Consider the following 24,025-nt stretch of genomic DNA (forward strand, 5'->3'; position numbering starts at 1 on the left):
TTCCAAAGATGGTAAAAAGGAAATTAGATTTTGTGTGGATTACAGAGGTCTCAACCAGGTAACTAAAACTGATGCTCACCCTATATCCAGGGCAGATGAGCTAATAGATACACTGGCATCTGCCAAGTATCTAAGCACCTTTGATTTGACTGCAAGGGTATTGGCAGATCAAGTTATCAGAGGATGCTAAAGCAAAAACTGCATTTTCAACTATTGGAGGGCACTACCAATTCACAGTAATGCCCTTTGGTTTGCAAAATGCACCTGCCACTTTTCAGAGGTTGGTGAATACAGTCCTGCAAGGGTTGGAGGCTTTTAGTGCAGTATATCTAGATGATATAGCTGTCTTTAGCTCCACCTGGGATGATCACCTGGTCCACCTGTGGAAAGTTTTGGAGGCCTTGCAAAAGGCAGGCCACACTATCAAGGCTTCAAAGTGCCAGATAGGGCAGGGGAAAGTGCTTTATCTGGGACACCTTGTAGGTGGAGAACAGATTGCACCACTTCAGGGGAAAATCCAAACTATTATAGATTGGATTCCCCCTACAACTCAGACCCAGGTGAGAGCCTTCTTAGGCCTCACTGGGTATTACAGGAGGTTGATAAAGAACTATGGCTCCACAGCAGCCCCTCTTAATGACCTCACATCTAAGAAAATGCCTAAAAAGGTATTATGGACAGCTAGCTGTCAGAAAGCTTTTGAGGAGCTGAAACAGGCCATGTGCTCTGCACCTGTCCTAAAAAGCCCATGTTACTTCAAAAAATTCATTGTTCAAACTGATGCATCTGAATTAGGGGTAGGGGCAGTCTTATCACAACTCAATTCTGAGGGCCAGGATCAACCTGTTGCTTTTATCAGCAGGAGGTTGACCCCTAGAGAAAAAGTGTTGGTCTGCCATAGAGAGGGAGGCCTTTGCTGTGGTCTTGGCACTGAAGAAGTTGAGGCCATACCTGTTTGGCACTCACTTCATTGTTCAGACAGACCACAAACCTCTACTTTGGCTAAAACAAATGAAAGGTGAAAACCCTAAATTGTTGAGGTGGTCCATATCTCTACAGGGAATGGACTATACAGTGTAACATAGACCTGGAAGTACCCACTCCAATGCAGATGGACTCTCCAGATATTTCCACTTAGACAATGAAGACTCATCAGGTCATGGCTAATCTTATTGTCCTTCGTTTGGGGGGGGGGGTTGTGTAGGAAAGTACCATCTTGCCTGGCATTTTACCCCCATATTTTACTCTATATATGTTGTTTTAGTTGTATGTGTCACAGGGACCCTGCCAGCCAGGGCCCCAGTGCTCATAAGTGTGCCCTGTATGTGTTCCCTGAGTGATGACTAACTGTCTCACTGAGGCTCTGCTAACCAGAACCTCAGTGGTTATGCTCTCTCTTTGCTTTCCAAATTGTCACTAACAGACTAGTGACCAATTTCACCAATTCACATTGGCATACTGGAACACCCTTATAATTCCCTAGTATATGGTACATTTTTACACTTCACTTAAGTAACTTATAAGTCATCTATATGTCTAACCTTCACTTGGTGAATGTTAGGTGCAAAGTTACTTAGTGTGTGGGCACCCTGGCACTAGCCAAGGTGTCCCCACATTGTTCAGGGCAAATTCCCAGGACTTTGTGAGTGGGGGACACCATTACACGCGTGCACTACATATAGGTCACTGCCTATATGTAGCGTCACAATGGTAACTCCGAACATGGCCATGTAAAATGTCTAGGATCATGGAATTGTCACCCCAATAAAATTCTGGTATTGGGGTGACAATTCCATGCATCCCCGGGTCTCCAGCATAGAGCCCGGGTACTGCCAAACTAACTTTCTGGGGCCTCCACTGCAGCTACTGCTGCTGCCAATCCCTCAGACAGGTTTCTGCCCCCCTGGGGCCTGGGCAGCCTGGTCCCAGGAAGGCAGAACAAAGGATTTCCTCTGAGAGAGGGTGTTACACCCTCTCCCTTTGGAAACAGGTGTGGAGGGCCTGGGAGGGGTAGCCTCTCCTGGCCTCTGGAAATGCTTTGAAGGGCACAGATGGTGCCCTCCTTGCATAAGCCAGTCTACACCAATTCAGGGATCCCCCCGGCCCTGCTCTGGCGCGAAACTGGACAAAGGAAAGGGGAGTGACCACTCCCCTGACCAGCACCTCCCAGGGGAGGTGCCCAGAGCTCCTCCAGTGTGTCCCAGACCTCTGCCATATTGGAGGCAGAGGTGTGAGGGCACAATGGACAGCTGTGAGTGGCCATTGCCAGCAGGTGATGTCAGAGACCCCTCCTGATAGGTGCTTACCTTTCTCAGTAGTCAATCCTCCTCTGTGGGCTGTTTAGGGTCTCTTCTGTGGGTATCTCACCAGATAACGAATGCAAGACCTCACCAGAGTTCCTCTGCACTTCCCTCTTCGACTTCTGCCAAGGATCGTCCGCTGACTGCTCCAGGACACCTGCATAAACGCAACAAAGTAGCAAGAAGACTACCAGCAACATTGTAGCGCCTCCTCCTGCCGGCTTTCTCGACTGTTTCCTGGTGGTGCATGCTCTGAGGGCTGTCTGCCTTCACCCTGCACTGGAAGGCAAGAAGAAATCTCCTGTGGGTCGACGGAATCTTGCCCCTGCCAAGGCAGGCATCAAACGCCTGCATCACTGGTCCTCTGGGTCCCCTCTCATTCTGAAGAGCATGGTCGGTGGAACACAGGAGCTGGGTCCAAGTGTCTTCGACAGTCCAGTGGCCCTTCTGTCCAAATTTGGTGGAGGTAAGCCCTTGCCTCCCCACGCCAGACAGTAATCCTGTGTAATGCGTGAACTGGAGCTGCTCGGGCTTCTGTGCACTTTTGCAAGACTTCCTTCGTGCACAGCCTAGCCAAGGTCCCCAGCACTCCGTCCTGCATTGCCCAACTCGCAGAGTTGGACTCCGACGACGTGGGACACACTTTTTTGACTCTGAGGCAACCGCTGTCCTCAGATCTTCTAAGTGCCTCTACAAGTGCTTCTGTGGGTGCTGCCTGCTTCTGCGTAGGCTCTCTGTGTTGCTGAGTGACCCCTCTGTCTCTTCCTCCAAGGGGCGATCTCCTGGTCCTTCCTGGGCCCTGACAGCACCCAAAATCCTCAACTACGACTCTTGCAGCTAGCAAGGCTTATATGCGGTCTTTCTGCGTGGAAACAACTCTGCATCCTCCAGCACACTGTGGGATATCTTCTGACCAAAGGAGAAGTTCCTGGCACCTTCCATTGCTGCAGAATCTTTGGCTTCTTCCACCCGGAGGCAGCCCTTTTGCACCTTCATCCAGGGTTTAGTGGGCTCCTGCCCCCCCTGGACACTTGTGTGACTCTTGACTTGGTCCCCTTCCATTACAGGTCCCCAGGTCCAGGATTCCGTCTTTTGCAGTCAGTTGTTGTGCTTGAGGAATCCCCTATCTTGACTTTACTTTCTTTCTGGGATAGTAGGGTAACTTTACTCCTACTTTTCAGGGTCTTGGGGTGGGGTATCTAGGACACCCTTAGTGTTTTCTTACACTCACAGCGACCCTCTACACACTACACTAGGCCTGGGGTCCATTTGTGATTTGCATTCCACTTTTGAGTATATGGCTTGTGTTGCCCCTAGGCTTTTTTTCTCCCTATTGCATTCTATTGTGTTCTATATTGTTTGCACTACTTTTCTAACTGTTACTTACCTGAGTTTGGTTTGTGTGCATATATTTTGTGTAGATTACTTACCTCCTAAGGGAGTATATCCTCTGAGATACTTTTGGCATATTGTCATTAAAATAAAGTACCTTTATTTTTAGTAACTCTGAGTATTGTGTTTTCTTATGATATAGTGCTATATAAGTGGTATAGTAGGAGCGTTGCATGCCTCCTAGTTCAGCCTAAGCTGCTCTGCTATAGCTACCTCTATCAGCCTAAGCTGCTAGAACACCTCTATTCTACTAATAAGGAATAACTGGACCTGGTACAAGGTGTAAATATCACAAGGTACTCACTATAAACCATGCCTGCCCCTACACACCCACACTATCACAACAGGCCTATACACCACCTTTTCCAGGGCAGTACCAACGACCTCAAAACACGGTGCAAACAGTACACAGAAGGCAAATGACTCACCTCTGGAGACTCAGGGAAGAACCACGCCACAACGGAGCCCGAGTTGCAGGTGTTCCCATTGCTCATCTAGCTCCTTCTTCACTATGAACATCAACGCCAGCGAAGAAGAGCACAGTGAGTACTTCCGCCTAGCACACAAGGGAGGGATGGAGGGAGGAAAAAGAGAGTGACCCACACACATGCAACACCCCCACCCCAACAGCAGACACACAAGCAGATGCAGTAAGAAAACATATTTACCCTGTACCCCTCAGAAATAATGCAAGGACAAAAGGATTTGATTAAAGTGAGTGTAATAAGAGAAAATAGTACAAAAACATGCTTGAAATTCAAAATGTATATATATAATTACAGATAGAGTGACACTGCCCAGTCCACAATGTCTGTGGGCCACAGGGCCACATCACATAGGCCAAGTCCCCACTTGACTCCTGCAACAACACGGAGAGAACACCGCAGGAGCATCAGGTCAAAAATACACAGGCACCTCAGGGGGAGGGGGAACGGGAGGGCACCTCAGCCCGAAGATGGTACAACGCCACTGGTCCTGGAGGGGGCTACATGCCCTGTACGATGTCCTGGGGAGTGCAAGGCCACAGTCTCTCAAGTGGGTGGTTTGCCCACTGTTTGGTCCTGGGGGTGCAAGGCAACAGTCTCTCAAGTGGGTGGTTTGCCCACTGCTTGGTCCTGGGGAGTGCATGTCCACAGTCTCTCAAGTGGGTGGTTTGCCCACTGCTTGGTCCTGGGGAGTGCAAGGCCACAGTCTCTCTAGTTGGTAGTTTGCCCACTGCTTGGTCCTGGGGAGTGCAAAGCCACAGTCTCTCTAGTGGATGGCTTTTTTCACTGGTTCTGGAAGGGACCTTGTGCCCTGTGTGCTTCATCCTGGCAAGGAGGGGGTGAGTGGATGCCTTCTTCCACTGGTTCTGGAGGGGGCTTTGTGCCCACTGTGCTTCATCCTGGCAAGGATGGAGTGAGTGGATGGCTTCTTCCACTGGTTCTGGAGGGGGCTTTGTGCCCAGTGTGCTTCATCCTGGCAAGGATGCGGTGAGTAGATGGCTTCTTCCACTGGTTCTGGAGGGGGCTTTGTGCTGAGTGATGCTGATCTTGGAGACTGCAAGGTCACACTCTTGCACACCCACAGGATTTGCACGGTCCAGGACGCACTACAGTCCATGGAGGCAGGACTACACACTGCCCGCCGGCGGTGACGGCTGCTCAGTGGTGACAGTAGCAGGGCTGGTGTCAGGTCTGGCAGTGGTGGGGGGAGGCTCCTGCTCGTCCCCTGCAGCCTCAGATGGCTGCCCACTGGGGCTGCTGGCGGTGCTGGCAGTGGTGAGTGGGGGCTCCTGCCCGTCCCTTGCAGCCTTGGATGGCTGCCCACTGGGGCTGCTGCTTCTGGTGGCGGTGCTGGTGCTGGTGGTGGTGCTGTTGTCGGGAATACCAGTGGTGGGGGGAGGCTCCTGCCCATCCCCTGCAGCCACAGATGGCTGCCCACTGGGGCTGCTGCTGCCAGTGGCGGTGGTGATGGCGGTGCTTCTGCTGAGAATGCCAGTGATGGGGGGGAGACTCCAGCCCTTCCCCTGCAGCCTCGGACGGCTAAACCGCCGTGGTTACTGGTGGGGGCTCAGAATGAGCACCAGGCCTCCCATCCTTTCTTCCTGCCTGCAGGGGCAGGCCCCTTGCCCTTCCCAGCTGGTGGTGCCTCTTTGACCTTCACTTTGGCAGCTGGTGGTGCCTCCTTGCCCTTGGCAGCTGGTGGTGCCTCCTTGCCCTTCACCTTGGCAGCTGGTGGTGCCTCCTTGCCCTTCACCTTGGCAGCTGGTGGTGCCTCCTTGCTCTTGCCCTTGGCAGCTGGTGGTGCCTCATTGCCCTTCACCTTGGCAGCTGGTGGTGCCTCCTTGCTCTTGCCCTTGGCAGCTGGTGGTGCCTCCTTGCCCTTCACCTTGGCAGCTGGAGCAGGCACACTGTCAGTGCTGGTGGCTGGTTCCCTGGAGCCTCTCCCACCTGCAGTAGCTGCCAACACTACTGTGGCCGTGGACTGGGTGGCTGAGGTGCTCGCCTGGGTTCTGACCACCCTGGTCCGACATGAAGGGGGAGGGGTAGGGGTAGGGAAGAAGTCAACGGCGGAGAGGAAAAGCTTCTTAGGCTCACCGGGGCGGGAAGAGGGTGAATGTTTGGGAGTGGAGGTAGAGGGAGTGGTTGTTGGAGGTGTCTGCTGTGTTTGGGTGCAGGTGCATGGGCTGGATGCTGTTCTGAGGTGGATAGCTGTTGGGTGTCTGAGTGCTTGCATTTGTGTACTTTGGGAGGAGGGAGCACAGACACAGTGGGAGAGGACACAGGGGACGTGTGCATGGATGTGGGGGTGGTGACTGCCAGTGAGGGCTGTGTAGTGATGGGCGTGATGGAGATGGCTGCTATGGATGAGGATGTAGTGCATGCAGGTGTGAGTAGAGATGCTACTGGGAGAGTGGTGGATGACAAGGAGGAGGGGGATACAGTGGAAGCAGTGTATGTTGGTGTGTCTATATCTGGATGGTGTTTGTGTGAGTGCCTGTGTGATGATGTGTGGTGCTTGTGTTTGCCTGAGCCCCTCCTGTGTGTTGTCTTGGGTGCATGCTGGTCTGAATGTGTGCTTGGGATAGTTTGGGGTTGAGGGGAATGGGACTGGGCAGAGGAAGTTTGAGGGGGGAGGGTAGAAACAGGGACAATGGCTGCCATCTGGGAGGAGGTCAGAGCCTAGATTGATCTCTGTTGGGCCGCCATGCCAAAGTGAATGCCCTCCAGGAATGCATTTGTTTGTTGCAAATGGCCTGCCAGGCCCCGGTTGGTATTCATTATGGTTGACTGCCCAACAGAGATGGATCTCAGGAGGTAAATAGCCTCCTCACTAAGGGCAGCAGGGCTAACCGGGACAGGGCCTGAGGTGCCTGGGGCGAAGGAGATGCCCACCCTCCAGGGTGAGCGGGCCCGGGAAATTCGCTGAGGGGCTGCTGAGAGGGCGGTGCTGGTACAGGGGTGCCGGCTGTACCTGGAGTTGGGGTGGCAACAGAGGTGACCGCCACCACCAGGGAGCTTCCATCGGAGGAGGTATCACTGTCAGAACTGTCCCATCCAGTCTCCGCCGTGGTGCTCCCCTCATGCTCCGTCCCACTGGTACCCTCACCATCTGTGGATTCGGCCTCCGGTGCCATGTGGGATGCAGCTCCCTCCGTCGCCAGTGCCTCTGCTCCTCTGCCAGATAATACTAATGCACAGAAGGACAGAGTGACAAAACAAAAAGGGGGGGGAGACAAATGATACACTTGGTCAATGGCTGTACCAACACCACAGTTGGCGTACACAGCACCCTCACATAGGGAACAGGCCTACGCACTATGCAATGCACAACCAGTCACAATGCTAGTCACCAGCCCAACATGGGTCCTACCCTGCAAAGGAGCACCCACAGGCCCACATCCCCCACCTGGAGACCACCCTCCAGCTGCAAGCAGTATATTGGGAAACTGTACTCACTCCAGCTCCGGAGAGGCCACCGCCAGTGTGCGGGCCATCAGGAGGGTCAGGGTTCGACGGGCACCCCTTCCTCGTTGGAAGGCCATCCCCAGCTGGGCCTCCGCCGTCCTCCGTGCCCAGCATCTCAGGTCCTCCCATTATTTGCGACAGTGGGTTCTCCGCCTGTCGTAGACCCGCAAGGTCCACAGGTCCTTGGCAATGGCACGCCATATACCCTTTTTCTGATGGGCGCTGACCTGCAATCAATCAATCAATCAATCAATCATTTGTAAAGCGCGCTACTCACCCGCTAGGGTCTCAAGGTGCTGGGGGGGGGGGGGATTGCTAATGCTTGAATAACCAGGTCTTGAGGCATTTCCTGAAGGTCAGGGAGTCTGGGTCTCGGCTGCCTTCCGCAATGGTGCACAACGTCAGCGGAATTACCTCATTTCCACCTGTCCATCCACAAAGGACAGGCGGACGCCATTTTAGTGGGGGGCAGGCCATGGCACCTAACTGCGTCACAGTACACATAGGCACCATTTGGACCTATCCAACAACATACTGTTTCAGTCACAACATGCAATGCAGTGTACAGTTTGGAAATGTGGAATACTGACCAGCCGCTCCCCGTTTTGCCCCCTAGATTACAATCGATGAGGATGAGTTGGAGATGGAGACATCCCCCCTGTGTACAGACCCCTGGTGGACTGGCAACAGTGGAGGACAGGCACATTATCCTCACCTGCAGACTTGACAGGGCCACAATCACAGAGTAGTGTGCCCAATTGGAGCTAGACCTGATATCTGCTATCTGTCACCCCCACTGGGATCCCCCCTCTTGTGCACGTCCTATCTGTACTACATTTCTTGGCAACTGGTTCTTTCCAAGTGACAGTGGGCTTGGCAGCAGGAATGTCACAGCCAATGTTCTCAATAGTGCTGGCCAGAGTGTTGTTTGTCCTGATGAAACACATGCAGAGCTACATCGTTTTCCCCCACGTTGAGGATTTGGCCACGGTGAAAGCTGACTTCTATGCAATGGGACATATTTTCAATATTATTAGGGCTATTAATAGGACACATATTGCATTTGTCCTCCCTGGGGAAATGAACAGGTGTTCAGAAATCAAAAGAGCTTTCACTCGATGAATGTGCAGATAGTGTGCCTGGCGGACCAGTACATCTCCCATGTCAATGCAAAGTATCCTGGGTCTGTGCATGATGCCTTTATCCTGAGGAATAGCAGCGTTCCATATGTGATGGCTCAACTCCAGAGGCCAGTGGCTAATAGGTGAGCCCATGGTTCCCACTGAGTATATGTTGGTGTATGGGTATGGTGTGGGCCCTGAGGGTTAGTGTTTGGATAACAGGTATCCCTCGATATTTGCAGGTGACTCTGGCTACCCCAACCTCTCATGGCTACTGACCCATGTGAGGAATCCCAGGACAAGGGCAGAGGAACGTTACAATGAGGCACATGGGCGAACAAGAAAAATTATGGAGAGGACATTAGGCCTCCTGAAGGCCAGATTTTGGTGCCTCCATCTTACAGGTTCCCTGTGCTACTCAGCCAAGAAGGTCTGCCAGATCATCGAGGCATTCTGTATGTTGCACAACCTTGCCTTGAGACGCCAGGTGCCTTTTCTGCAGGAGGATGAGGCTGTGGGTGTGGTGTGTGTATGGGTATCAGGTGTGTGTTCTTCTGATTGACCAATGTGGTGTTGTTTTGTTTGTGTGTGTCCATTTTGAGCGCAGCAGTATGTACTGCCAATGGTTTACCGCGGTTGAATGTCCGCCGCAGTGATTCGTGGGCCATAATGCTGTGGGCATAGTTCTGTTGGCTTAATGGCGTGGGTTTTGGTACCGCCAGTTTATCATTGACCTTTGGGCCGGCGGGCTTCTGTGTGTGGCTGTATAGTGACGGATTGCTATGTGTGTTCATAATATGGGTAGCGGTAATCCGCCGTGCCGGCGGTATGTTGGCGGCGGTCAGCATGGCAGTAAGCGGAACTTACCGCCACTGTCATAATGAGGGCCATAGTGTTGTAGCATTCAGTGGAGTGACTTAAAGTGTAATACTGTGTACTTTAGTAGCATACAGTGGAGTGGCATACAGTGAAGTGGTTTAGACTGGAGTGGTGTAGTGTGGTGTGGGGTCGAGTGTAATAGCATACAGTGGAGTGGCATACAACCGAGTGGGGAAGAGTGGAATACCATACAGCAGAGGTGCATACAATGAAGTTGTGTACAGTGTAATAACAATAATGGAGTGGCATAGAGTGGAATAGCATGGACTGCAGTACAATGGAGTTGCCTAGAGTGGATTAGCATAGAGTGGAATAGTAGAGAGTAGAATAGTGTATAGTGGCTTACAGTGGAGTGGTGTAGACTGGAACAGTATACAGTGGCGTGGGGTGGAGTGAAATAGCCTATAGTGGAGTGGCATAGAGTTGAGTGACGTCAAATGGACTAGCGTAGAATGTAGTGGTGTAGAGTGAGTGGTATACACTGGATTGGGGTAGAGTGTAATAGCATACAGTGGATTGGTGTACAGTGGTGTGGCATCCAAAAGAATAGCGTAGAATGGAGTGGTGTAGAGTTGGCTGGCATACACTGGAGCAATGTAGAGTGGAGTAGCATACACTGGAGTGGCATGCACTGGAATATCAGAGTCGAGTGGCATACAGTGGAATGGCATAGAGTGGAATAGCATATACTGGAGTAACATATAGTGACATGGCATACAGAGAATTGGTGTACACTGAAGAGGTGTAGAGTGGAGTTGCATACAGTGCAATAATGCAAAGTGGACTGGCTTAGAGTGGAGTTGTCTACAGCGTAATAGTGTAGAGTGGAGTGGCGTAGAGCGGAGTGTTGTACAGTGGAGTGGAGTTGAGTGTAATAGTGTATAGTGAAGTAGCATATAGTGGAGTGGCGTATATTGGAGTGGTGTAGACTGTAATGGCATACAGTGGCGTGGGCTAGAGAGTAATAGCTTACTGTGGAGTGCTGTACAATGGAGTGGGGTCCAATTGAATAGTGTAGAATAACAAGGAATAGAGTGTCATACACTGGAGTGGCATGGAGTGGAGTAGTGTATATCGGAATGGCATACAGTGGAATAGTATAGAGTGCAGTGTTGTAGAGTGGAGTGGCATACAGTGTAATAGAGTAAAGTGGAGTGGCGCACGGTAATAATGCCTAGAGTGGAATAGAGTACAGTGGAGTGGCATACACTGGAGTAGCGTACAGTGGCGTTGCATACAGTGTAATAGAGTGAAGTGGCATAGAGTGGAGTCTCGTACAGTGGAAAGGGGTAGAGTGGAATGGCATAAAGTGGAATAGCTTATAGTGAAGTGGCTAGAGTGGAGTGGCACACAAATGTATATGAAATCTAGCAGAAATGTAGATTATGGTGTGCAGAGTAATGCAAAACAGCGAATTGAGCTGCCTTACATTTCTCCAGAATAACCAATCAATGCATGGCCATACATGGTGGCATTGCATTCCTTTGTAAATCTGACTTAAGTTTTGGATTGCCCATGAGAAACCATGAGCAATGCAGGGGTATCACAATTCAATAATATTGCAAGGCCTTAGTTATATCTTGCGCGATGGTATACTGTGATAACTTTGCAGTATACTGTGGTACTTGGTGATGACAAGTCAGTATATAATTGGATAATGGTTGTTTTTTGAGAATGAAAAGGCAGCCATATTGTTTTTACTACAATTTGTTTGGTTCAGTGTTAGGGCCTTATATATAGGTAAGTAGTAGGTCCCTACCTATCACCATTTTCTTAAAGTGGTAATAGGTCAGAAATTTATTTATTTTGTTTATATATTTTTAAATAAGTTTACTTCCATGTACCTCAGTACTTTCACAAAATGTTGTGAAATTTCGCAAAAAAGTGCAGTGACAGATGTCACTAGGTTTAAATGCCTTATAGTTTAAAAAACTTACCCTACTTAACTTCAATACCTAAAAAGCATAATCTCTGCACCATAATGTATAATTCTCAGAGTCATTCCCACCGAAATCAAGGACAGAGGCTGAAACATCGGTATCATAGCCCGAATATCCTGGAGTGGCTTTTCGGGAGGAAATGCCAGAAAGTGCACTGTATCCAGAACAGCTGGGAGCGTCTGAGAAGGAGTCAGGTGTGACTTCGGCATGTTGATAGTGAACACCAGTGAATGCAAAGGGTTCGCCTTAGTCTGGAGGTGGGAGATGACTGTCTGGGGCGAGTTCACCTTTACCAGCCAGCCGTCGAGGTAGGGGAAGTCTGGGACCCCTAACCTGCACAGATGAGCTGCCACCACTACCATCACATTCTTGAACACCTGAGGGGCACTGTTAAGGCCAAAGGGGAGCACGGTAAACTGAAAGTGCTTGTGACCTACCACGATTCGTAGGTAACGTCTATGGGCGGCAGGACGGGAATGTGCCAGTATGCAGTCTTGCAAGTCCAACTCTACCATCCAGTCTTCGGGATCCAGGGCAGATAGGACTGGAGCCAATGTCAACATTTTGAACTTCTCCTTTTTTAGGAAGAGATCGAGAGACCGAATATCTAATATAGGCCCAATACCTTTGTCCTTTTTTGGAACCAGAAAGTAGTGGGAATAGCAACCACAACCTACTTCTGGCAACGGAACCCTCTCTATAGCTCCTTTGGCCAAAACTGCTTGGAAGCGCCATATGATTCTCCAACATCTGATTGTATGAAGGTGGCATGGCTGGAGGAGATGTCTCGAAGGGGAGGGAGTAGCCCCTTCAGACAATTTGGAGGACCCACCTGTCTGAGGTAATGGATTGAAATTGGGGCAGGTGATGGCGTATCCTGTCAACCACTGGCTCCTGATGTACACGTGGACTAGGAAGGCTTGGAGGCTGAAGAGGGTGCGGGCCGGACTTTGCAACCCACTGGCTCCCTAATCCCTGGAAGCGTGGGATCCCGCATCCGCCGCCGCGCAGGGGCTGTACAGCATGCATGGGTTGGTGGCCAGGGGAAAAAGGACGCGGTTGAGTGCCCCTTCCGTAGCCACGAAAGGGGTGAAAGGCGGACTGCTGGGGTCTAGGTGCGGGCCATGGCTCGGGAATCCTTGAAACGCTTGAGCGCCGAGTCCGCCTTGTCTCCGAAGAGACGTATGCCATCAAAGGGCATGTCCATCAAGGATTGCTGGACATCCTCTGAAAAGCCAGATGTTCTCAGCCAGGCGCGGCGTCTCAATGCCACCATCGATGCAACTGATCTGCCCGGAGAGTCAGTCGTATCCAGTCCACAAAGATCATGAACCTAGCTGCATCCCTCCCATCTGTTACAGCTTGGGAAAGGACAGTCCGGGCCACCTCCGGAACTGCAGGCAGCACTTGCGCGACCGTATTCCAGAGAGTATGGGAATAGTGGCCCAAAAGGCATGCAGTGTTCATGGACAGCAGCGCTAGACTGTTAGAAGAAAACAACTTCCAGTCGTTTTGATTCCCTCTCCGGGGGTGGGCAGGGAATGTGCCAGATGAAGAAGAAGCCTGCATGACAAAGCTCTCAGGTGTGGGGTGTTGGGTCTGGAATTTTGGGTCTGACGGCACAGGCCGATGGCAGCGGGCAATCGTCCTATTCACAGGAGCCCCTGCGCTGGGTCTGGACCAAGTACCCAAAAGGACATCTGTCAGTGCTTCATTAAACGGTAGAAGGGGCACGGAAGAGGAAGACCCCAGCTGTAGCACGTCGGTTATGATGTTAGGTCTAACCTCCACTGAAGGTAGCTCGAGGTCCAGGACCTCTTCCGCCCTTCTCACCACCATAGAATAAGAAGCACGCTAGGAGGAGAGAACATACCAGTGTCAGGGGAGGTATTTAGACCACTGGCATCACCCAAATCCTGCACCCAGTCCATTTGGGGGTCAAGCTGGTATTCTAAAGGGTCCAGCATCCCCTCCATACTCTGCCTGTAGCCATACCCACAAGAGTAAAGGGTCTGGATCAACCCTGGGCCCAGGAGAGCCCATAGAGAACAAAATCGGCATCGATCAACGTCATTCTGGCTCCGGGTCATGAGGATGGGATCGACGTCGATTGTGGGCCCAACCGACGTCAGGAGCGTCAATGTCTGACCCGACACCGGGGAAGGTCACTGTGGCACAACCGGCATCGGGACGGATCCGCGATTGGATATGGAGGGGCCCGCTAGAGCAGTGGCCGAAGCCGACGGCTTTGAAACCGAGGGGACCCCAACCGACTCACCTGTGCCCGAAGGCACCGAAGGTGGGTCTGACGGCCCAAAAATGAGGCACATGGCCTCGTAAAATTTCTTTAGTTGGGCAGGGGTGGTTTCGGCTCCCGGGAAGTCGGGGAAGCGCAAACCGACCCAGAGGAAGGCTCTGTTGACGGAGGCCTAGAGCGTTGACGCTCCTCCCGCGTTGTATTATCCGATCGACGGGGTGAAGTCGAAGAACGCTTGTCTTTCTTTGACTTCTTCTTTTTGTGACCCGAATGTCCCGAAGACTTGGAGGACGAGGAGTGGTGGTGACTCCGCGGCCAGCCTCGAGACCTTCCTCTCGAACGGGAATGGGAGCGCAGCAGAGTCGAGTGCCAGGCCGCCATGAGCTTTAGGGACCGCTCCCTCAAAGCTTTCGGGTTGATGGCCCGACACTCGGAGCATAACTTCGGGTCGTGATCGTGCTCCAGGCACCAAAGTCTTGCGGGACATCCCTTGACACATCCACAAACTCGTCAAAAATGTCGACAAAAGTGTTGACGTAGTCAAAAAATTGACTGAGGTAGCTCTTCTCCGGATCTGCGCTTAGGCTGGTGCGGAAAGAAAAGAACTGACGTCAGCACGCAGGGGTGGTGCATATATAAGACTGCGACATCATCACACGTCAATAACGCCCACGGAGTAGACCGACACCACCTGACGGTGCGCAGAGGTACTGCTTGAAGAAAAATCTCCGGATCCAGTCTGACGCCTGGGGAAATTCAAAGGTAAGGAATCTGCAACTAGAAGTCTCTATCAGATACATATTTTGGGATGCCCCTTGCACCCCGGTAACAATTCACCCCAAAAATGTACTTCATCTCAAAAAGTAGAAAATGCTACAGATCTGGAATTTTTTTTGGTGATTCATTAAACAAGTGGAAAGTTAGTAGAGAGGTAATATCCAAGGAATTCCTATCTTTGGAAATGCTAACTATAACTACAGAGTGGCAATCAGATTTAATGTGATTTCTTTTTTCATCTATTGTATTTGTAATGTATTTGTTTATTGGTTTATATAATCATGTGACCATAAATGTGTCTTTTAGTTGTTCGTGTAGTATTTCTGAAACTTACATTTGCAGTCTAGTTTATTCCTTGAGCTTCCTTGCTACTGTTAGTAGGATTATGCTACATGTGAAGGCCAAAGTAAATGAAAAGCAATCATTGTTGTAATTATAAAAATTGTTATTATTTTTTTTTTTTCCTAGTGACCAATTATCATCACCTTCAAATAGTAGTTTGTGTGGCTCACTGCTAGGGCAATTTTTCATTTTGTTGCACAAGGTGCATAAGAAAGATGTTTGTTTGGCTTGTTGGGCCACTTTTATTTTGAGAGCCAGAGAGCATGCAAAGAAAATGAATGTAGATTAAGATCTATTCTATTTGTTATGTATTTCTTTATAGGTTTCCATTAGCATGTGATAATGAATGGGTCTTTCAGTTGTTCATGTCGCAAATCTGAAACTTCACATATAAAGTCTAGTGTATTTTTTGGGCTTCCTATTGTACTACAAGGCATCATTAAGATGAAAAACCTTGTAACTTGCCATTTGCTTATTCTGTGTGCTTGCAGTACCCTCAGAGAATTATCTGTGCACCCTAATATCTAATAATGCCACATTACATTAAAATACACCTGACTGTTTTTGTGCTATGTGAAATACAAAAGTCTATAGATACTTGTATTAGATTTGAAGTTTGTTTTGGGACCCTCTTTCTTTTCTCTGCTCTCCCTTGACCAAACGCAGCAAAGCGTTCAGTCCTCCCAAAGTGAAACGGGGGCAGCAAGTCTGCAAAGTTTCACGGACATTCATCAAATGAGTGCAAAGTTATAAAGGGGAAAATCATAAAAAGCCTATCTCTGATCAGAGTGGCTACAGCCACACTGTAATATGTACAAATATATGCAGAGAGAGAGAAGTGAAATGTATAATTGAACATTTTAAAAATAAATGTGTTAATCCACAAATATTTATAATTTTCTAAACAGTCTGGACCCCCTGAGTAGAAATTGTGGACCCCTGTATTAGACCTCAAGTTGAACTCATTAATTTTGACAGCATTCTTCAAATATAAATTCTAAACTTTTGTAAAAAAAGATCTTTGAAGATGCTTATCTAAATCAATCACTCAATTAATCAATGAACAAGTGTAACCACCGCACTCATATAGCGTATTGCTCAGATATGGTACATAAAATTCTGAAACATAGTAAATTTATAAGAAAATCATTTAAGGTCCATTCTCGTGTTCCAGTAGTTCCTTTATTCGGATTGTTGATCCAGAGTATGTGCACACAAGGCACAGCCAACACGTGTTTCGTCACACTTCTGACTTTATCAAGGCTGCAAAATACATACAGTAATGAGTTACGTGGAATGTATACGTAAGCGGAACATTTGGTAATTAAAATATTTTTTTTTTTAAAAAGGCGACCAAAGGTGCAACTGTGTAAATGACATGGCATAATCCAAGCGTGTATGTGAGTGATATATCAAACCAACATAATAACATCAGTTTAAATGTCAAAACCCAGCATGTGGAGACCAAAAATAATATTCATGCCTCTTGAAGTGATAAGTGAAACCGTCAGCACCGAAACATGTGTATAAACCTAAGTTAAGTAGAACAGATGGACCCAAGCAAGACAAGGAGAAGTTAAACATAAATCCATACAGGGTAAATGTAGATATAAGAGACGCCTACCTATAGAGGTTGTGACTGAGGCAGTAACTCCCAGTGTGACATAAGGGACATCTCTGGGGAATGCTGTAGTGGATAGCGTCAAATATAAATTTGCATCTTCAGTAGAATCCGGAGGTATGGTGGAAAAACCCTTGCAAGTAAGCACAGGGCATAAACTGTAAAACACCACAATATTTAAGGGGAGGCATGGACCTTGGTAAGTCCTAAAGGAAGGAAAGGTAAGTATGAAAAACGGTTGTCAAGTCAAAGGTCGTGTTCACGCGAGATGAAGGGCAGCAAAGTGTAAGTGATAGTGAACCGACAAGCAACAGGAATAGGTGAAAGAAAGTAGAACGGTGCACCAAACGTAGTCAGGCGTGTATTCGTAGAAAGGCATAAAGAACAGTAATGTACATGCAAATCGGCGCCAGAGCACATAGTAGTAAGCCAAGCATGCATGTAACTGGAAAGTAAACAGTGTATGGAAGCGCGAGTAATGACGAGGTATGGTACAGTTAGGCAAGTGAAACAAAACCAGTGGGGTATGACATATTGAAAAGGGCACTAAGAATAGTGATTATCGTGTGCAAACGGAGCCCAGGCGTGTATAAGTGTATAAGCTGAAGCATAAGCTTGAGTGGGTCTAGTCCTGACGAATACGGTGCAAGTAGTGGCAAATTAGCGATCGTTACCCAACCCAGCCACGTTGGTTAGGCGTGGTGACTCATAATAACATTGGGATCTTAGTTAGAGAGAAGCCGGAGGTGCATATGGGACCCTAAGTGGGTGCACATGTACAAACCGAACGGTGCCGGCGCACAAGAGTCAACTAGCAAAGGGTTGGGAGAGCGAGGGCCAGTAATTAATACCAAGTGAGAAAAGGATGGAAAGGTCAGACCCATTTATATTGTAAAATAACTGCCTGACCCGATATTATAGATGCGCAGGTGAAAAACGTACCGGGAATGTGCACGGGTCAGGGTCTGTCCGTGAAATGAGTCGCTGATACGTGGTGAGTCAGCTGTGGTTAAATGGAGGTATAATTAAGCGTCACAAGAGGGGGGGCCAGAGAGGTAGCCCGGAACCCCAAAAACTGTGAGGGAAGTAAACGGCGGCCATATTGGGGGAACACTACAATACGGTGTAGTAACTAGTAGTAAAAAAAAGAAACGGAAGGAGTCCTAAAGTCGAGCCAAGTTAACTATTCAACTATGGGGAGATGATCGAGTAGAAAGGCAAACTGAAGCAAAACCCCTAATAGTGATGTGTAGCATGTAGAGTAATATCTATAACCTACAGAAAAAAACGTCATAGTAACAATTGATCTCAGTGAGATACTGTAACTGCACTTCAAAGAAGGAGGCACATGTACATTGCATATAGTAAAGATACAAGCGTACATAATAATAATCAAAAAGATGATTGTGGAGGAACAATACATATTGTATCAAATCACTGCATATTAGTGATGCAATCAGCAAAGCAGGCAAATGTGGGTATCAACTCAATATAGAGACCAAGCAATAGGTACAGCAATAGATCAAATTCGACATACGCTGGAAAAACATTGGTATAGCAAAAGTAGACGTGTGGAAATTAATGGTAGGGAACAGTAGAGATGGATATTGTAACATAACACGATATACATTAGTATTGAAGGTGCAGAAAAACGTCTGTAGTGTGTACACAGATAAAAAGTGAACAACAATAATGCATATGTACAAAAGAGAAAACATCGCAACTGGTCAGAGTTGGATGGAGACAGTTCGGATAATGCGCAGTCTTTATTAGAATTAGGTAAGGAAAACATATAGTTCATTGTCCGTATTGAGACCTTTATCAACAGCCCGTAGCTGAAGAATCCATCTTGCCTCGCATTTACATAGTTCCTTAGTCTTGTTTCCACCCCTGGGAGATGGAGCAATGTGTTTGAGGCCGAATAATCTAATCCTATGGATGTCCGACTCCTCGTGTGTGGATGCAAAGTGTGCAGCTAGCGGATAGTTAGGTGTGATGTTCCTGACTGCCCTAATATGTTCCTGTATCCTTTCTTTCAGAGGGCGTATGGTGCTGCCACGTATATAAGACCACACACATAAATGATGACATACACAGTGTATCTGGTGTTGCAATTAATGAATTCCTTTACAACAAATGTGGTTGCAGTGTTGTAAGAGAAAGATGTAGTCTTATTTAGTGGGAATTGGCAGGAGATGCAATTCCCACATTTAAAGAAACCAGACGGTTTGCTAGGTAGCCACATTGTTGAGGAAGAGGAGGGGGTGCTAGAAAACCAGGGCATAGAAAGTTTCGTAGTGTGCGTCCTCTGCTGGGGGTGGATGGATGGTGATCGTCCAATGAGCGTACCTAGTTTGGAGTCCAACAATAATTAGTGCCAATGTTTTTTTAGTATTTGAAAAACCACCCCACTGACCGGACTGTATTTGGTAATGAAGGAGATCTTATCCCTTGGGGCCCTGTTGGGTTTTTTCCGGCCTCTGATAAGTAGAGTGTCTCGTTGTTTAGAACGTACACGGTTGAGGGCTGAGTCAATGGTAGTCCGTGCATAGCTTCGGTTTAAAAATCATTTGGTCAGTAGGTCAATTTCCTGTTTGAATATGTCATCGTCACTGCAGTTACGTCTGGTCCTGATAATTTCCCCATAGGGAATTGCTCTGATCTGGGAGCTGGGGTGTGCACTGTTGGCATGTAGGATGGAATTGCATGCAGTCGGTTTCCTAAACATCCGTGATGAAATTTTATTACCTGAAATTTATAAGAGCAGATCCAGGAATTCAATGTGATCTTTATCTGTCTTGTGGGTGAAGGTCAAATTATAGTTGTTAGTGTTCATGTGTTTCAAGAGTTCATCTAAGTCATGTTCGTTACCGGTCCAGATAGCCAGGATGTCGTCGATGTATCAACCCCAAAATAGAATGTGTTTAGTAATGCTATTAGGGCAGTTGAGCCAGAGATGGTATTTTTCAAATTGGCCGATGTAAAGGTTGGCATATGAGGGCGAGAATTTGGAGAACATTGCGACCCCCTGGGATTGTCTACACCAAATTCTTTCATGCAAAAAAACGTCGTTGATCAAGACAAGTTTGGTCAGGTCTATTAGCAGTTTAGTGTGTTCGTATAAAGTGACGTCCCTGCAAGAGAGAGCTAGGATTAAGGAATCTAAACCCCGTTCAAGAGGTATAGATGTGTAGAGGGAGTTCACATCTAAGGTGACAAAATCAATCAATCAGTGATTTGTAAAGCGTTACTAATCACCCATAAGGTCTCAAGGGACTGTTTGTGGGCATGCTGCTCAGTCGAAGAGCCAGGTATTGAGGTCCTTCCTGAACTGCTTCAGTGATGCGGTCTGCCTGAGCTTGAGAGGTAGCCTGTTTCATGTCTGGGCTGCAAGGTAGGAAAAGGATCTTCCTCCTGCTGTGCTTTTCCAGATCTTGGGAACGCTGCAAGGGTAAGCTTGGAAGAACGGAGATGCCTGTTGGATACGTAGAAGGCGAAGTGGTGGTTGAGGAATGCCGTCCTATGTGGTGCAGTGCCTTGTACGTGTGGATCACAAGTTTGTATGTGATGCACTTGTTGACTGGAAGCCAATGTAGGTCTCTGAGGTGGGAGGAGATGTGGCTGTGTCGGGGGATGTCCAGGAACAGTCTGGCCGCTGCATTCTGGATTCTTTGTAGTCTTGATTTGTGGATCTACACATCCACATCATAGACGCTCATCAGCATTTCTCAGGTTTCCTGCGGGAGAATGACAACTCGCCCTATAAAGTCCTTTCTTTTGGACTCAAGACAGCACCAAAGGTATGCACGAAGTTTCTAGCTCCTACACTTGCCCTTCTGCACACCAGATCCATACAAATACAACCCTTTGTCGATGATCTCCGGTCCAGGCCTCATCATCTGCCCAGCATCTAAAAGACTTAGAGATGGCGGTTGAAAGTCTCAAATCCAGCCAGTGCAGAGCCTAGTAGTGTATCTGGCCTTGGCTCAGGAAAGATACAGGCATGGTATTTATCCAAAAGTCAATCAGAATCAGACTATTGCTTCATCTTCAACATCTGCTATTGAAGACCTTGGCTACAGCCTTGGAACAGCTTCAAGTTCAGGGATAGATGGTGAGTAGAAACTTGAAGGGATTCTTCTTCCCTAGTGTATGTGTAAAGAGTATGATTCATTTTCTCGTTTCTTTTTGTATTTACTTCAGATGGCAACCCTGTTTGTTATTCCATGGACTTTAAAACACCTGGGTCAAATAGAAAAACTACATTCTTTATCACTGGTAAAGAAGTTACTTACCTTCGGTAATGCCTTATCTGCCTCTTTCTAGCTGCAGAGTCCTTACCTTAGAATATCCCAAGAAGTCAAACTGGATCTGGAAGATTTTTGAGCAGTACCCATGCGAACCGGTAGGTGGTGTCGTACGGCTCTGCATTAGGATCATCAGTGCAGGAAGTGATGTGCACAACACCTATATAGACGCCACCCCAGTGCACTGACATCAGTTACTTTTGCCACTTTCCTTGCCAGGAGTGTAAAGCCACGATGAGGACTGACCACTGGTGTGGAAAAACTAAGACCCTGAGGAGGGTGACCCTGATACTACAATTGGCTCGGAGAGCGGGGTGAATGGGAGGGTTGGTAAGGAATCTGTGGCTAGATAGAGTCTGTACCAGATAAGGATAAGTAATTGTAGATCTGATAGTGACTTCTTGTCACAGATTCCTTCTCTTAGAATAGATACTAAGCAATGCCTTCTCCGGAGGTGAATGTACAAAGCCATTTTAAATCAAAAAGTCTGGTAGGACTGAACAGGAGAAGTGCCCAATGTGACTGACCTGACTGTCCAGACAGTAGTGTTTGGTAAATGTGTACATGGAAGCTCATATTGCTGCCTAACAGATATCAGGACAGGGACTCCATGGTGATATGAGGTCAAACAACCTGAAATCCAGGATATTCAGGCTGAAACATCGCTATCACAGCCTAAATATACTGGACTCCAAGGTCAGGAAGAGAGGCTTGAAACTATACTGTTTCCTGAACAGTTCTGATGAGAGGGAATGTCTAAGAGGGACTCAGGTGTGTCTTCGGCACATTGATAGTGAACCCCAGAGCATGCAGATTGTTTGCCATAGTCTATAGATGGGAGACGATTCTCCTAACAAGGGAATCCTTAGGATTTTTTTAAAAAGAACTCTAAACCACTAGCGTTTCCACCAGTGGCATGCTTCATCATCAGGTTCTCACGTAAAACACCTAGACCCTGATTTAAGAAAAGTGTTGCTGCACCTAGTGCAGCACCACTTTTCTTGGGCCCCTTAGCGCCCCCTAACACCACCATGTGTGCGCTGTATCTAAGATATGGCGCACCATAGCCGCATAGTTAGGGGAACATTTTTTACATTAGTTCAGAGCTTTGCAGGATTAGTGTTAAAAATGTGATGCTAATCCTGCAAAGCCCATTGATGCCCATTGAAAACAATGGCATGCCTCCTTTTAACGCCGGCTCTGAGCAAGCGTTAAAAGTGCCCAAAAATTGAAAAAATCTTAGATTTCTTTGCGCCATTTTCCAGCCCGCCTAATGGTGGAACATCCCCTTTCCATACATTATGCCTGGCGCAAAGAGATACAAAGTAGCGCAATGCATGCGTTCGTTAACTTGTCATGTCGATATTGGCCTCATTGCCACATTAGCATTTATAAATGATGTTAATATTGTGCCCCCTAGTGTGTCTGGGTGGGCTCAGCCTCTCAGGGGAGAGAGCACTTGCAAGGGGAATTTCCAGTGAGATCTGTCTTAGGATAATAAAATTACCGCTAGTAACAGGAACATGATTTTAAAAACAGGTGAGACGTCAATGGGGACTGAGTAGGGAACCCCCAACATCATCTGTAATAGTGGTGTACATGTTTCGGCCAGGAAACATGTAGACCTTTATTACAAATTATGTTGGGGGTTCCCTAATCAGTCCTTATTGACATCCCTCCTGTTCTTAGCCTTACCCTAGTATCAGTTAAGACTTAATTAAAATACATTTCCTAAGACATGTCCAACTGGAATTTCTTAGAAGTGCTTCCTCCCTTGAGAGGGTGAGCCCCCCCCCAGACTAATTAGGTATTCTAGGTCAAGACGCAATTATGAAGCATGCCACTAGCGTATAGGGATTAATTTAATGAGTAAGTGTTCTGAGGGTGTGACTCCCAGCTGAAGCACCTCTGTCATGACATTTGCATTGACTGCCGCTGAGGGCAGCCGAAGGTTCAAGACCTCTGCCACCCTACGCACAACCACAGCAAAAGAGGTTCCCTCCTCTTTAGCCACCATAAGAGGAGGAAGCAAGCCAGCGTCAGGCAAAGTGTCTAGTTCACTCGCCTCCACAAATTCCTCATACCAGTTGCCCTCCTCATCTAAAGGATGCTAGTAATAATAAGGGTCCTCAGACTGCTCAAGTTCCTCTTCCTCTCCAGGACTATCAAGAGTAAAACACAGCGGCTCTGCTCTGGAGAGCATGGTCCTGATTGGAAATAAGGATTTTGATGGTGCTGCCATGGGGCATAAGAAGCTCCGGGCTGGCTTCGCACCAGAGTGAGTGCCAAGGAAGGTCTCGGTTTCCTCAGCCACTCTACTCTGGATTCATCAAGGGATTTTTGGGGCTTAGCTGGTGCCGAGGGCAAACCCACTGGTGGGATCCAGTCAGTGGGACCCGTTATAAACCTGTCAGGCCAGAAGGTGCTTCAGAGTGGCAAGGCCACCTAAATAAGAGTTGTGTGGCCTCATAAAATTCTTTGAGCGGGCGGGGGTCACTCTGGATCCTAGAAAATCAGGGAATAGTGGAGTGGACCATCACTCAGAGTGCCTAAGCGCAAAGCCTGAAGTGTTAACGCTGCTGTACCTTGTCAGCCAACTTCCACAGGTGAGGTGAAGACCTCTTTGACTTCTTAGATTGTTTGTGTTTGTAGAACCTACCCGATTTCCTGATGGCTTGAAGTACGATGACAATCGGTGGGTGTGGCTCCATGAATGACCCATGGACCTTCCGCATGACTGGGATCTTGAGCGCCGTGGGGTCGACTGCTGCTGGGCCACAAGGAGCTTGAGGGATTGTTCCCTCAGTGCCCTCCAGTGCATGGCATGGCAGTCCTTACAGGCCTTGGGGTCATGCCGGCTCTCCAAGCACAACAAACATACCAAGTGTGAGTCTGTCACAGACATCTGTTTGTGATAGGCCCCACATGGCTTGCAACCAGACAGTTTCTTGGGTGACATCCTCACACCAGGAGAGAAAGTTCTTAAAAAGAGCTGACAAAAGTCGGCAAAAAAGCCAGTTCAAAAAATGAGTCATTGTAGCTTTGATGGGAGCAGGGCTAGCTGGTGTGGAAAGAAAGGAACTGAAGTCAGCGCACCTGGATGGCTCCTATACAGATACCACACATGTTACTTATGGCA

The sequence above is a fragment of the Pleurodeles waltl genome, chromosome 4_2, assembly GCF_031143425.1.
Source record: "Pleurodeles waltl isolate 20211129_DDA chromosome 4_2, aPleWal1.hap1.20221129, whole genome shotgun sequence".
Classification (NCBI taxonomy): Eukaryota; Metazoa; Chordata; class Amphibia; order Caudata; family Salamandridae; genus Pleurodeles; species Pleurodeles waltl.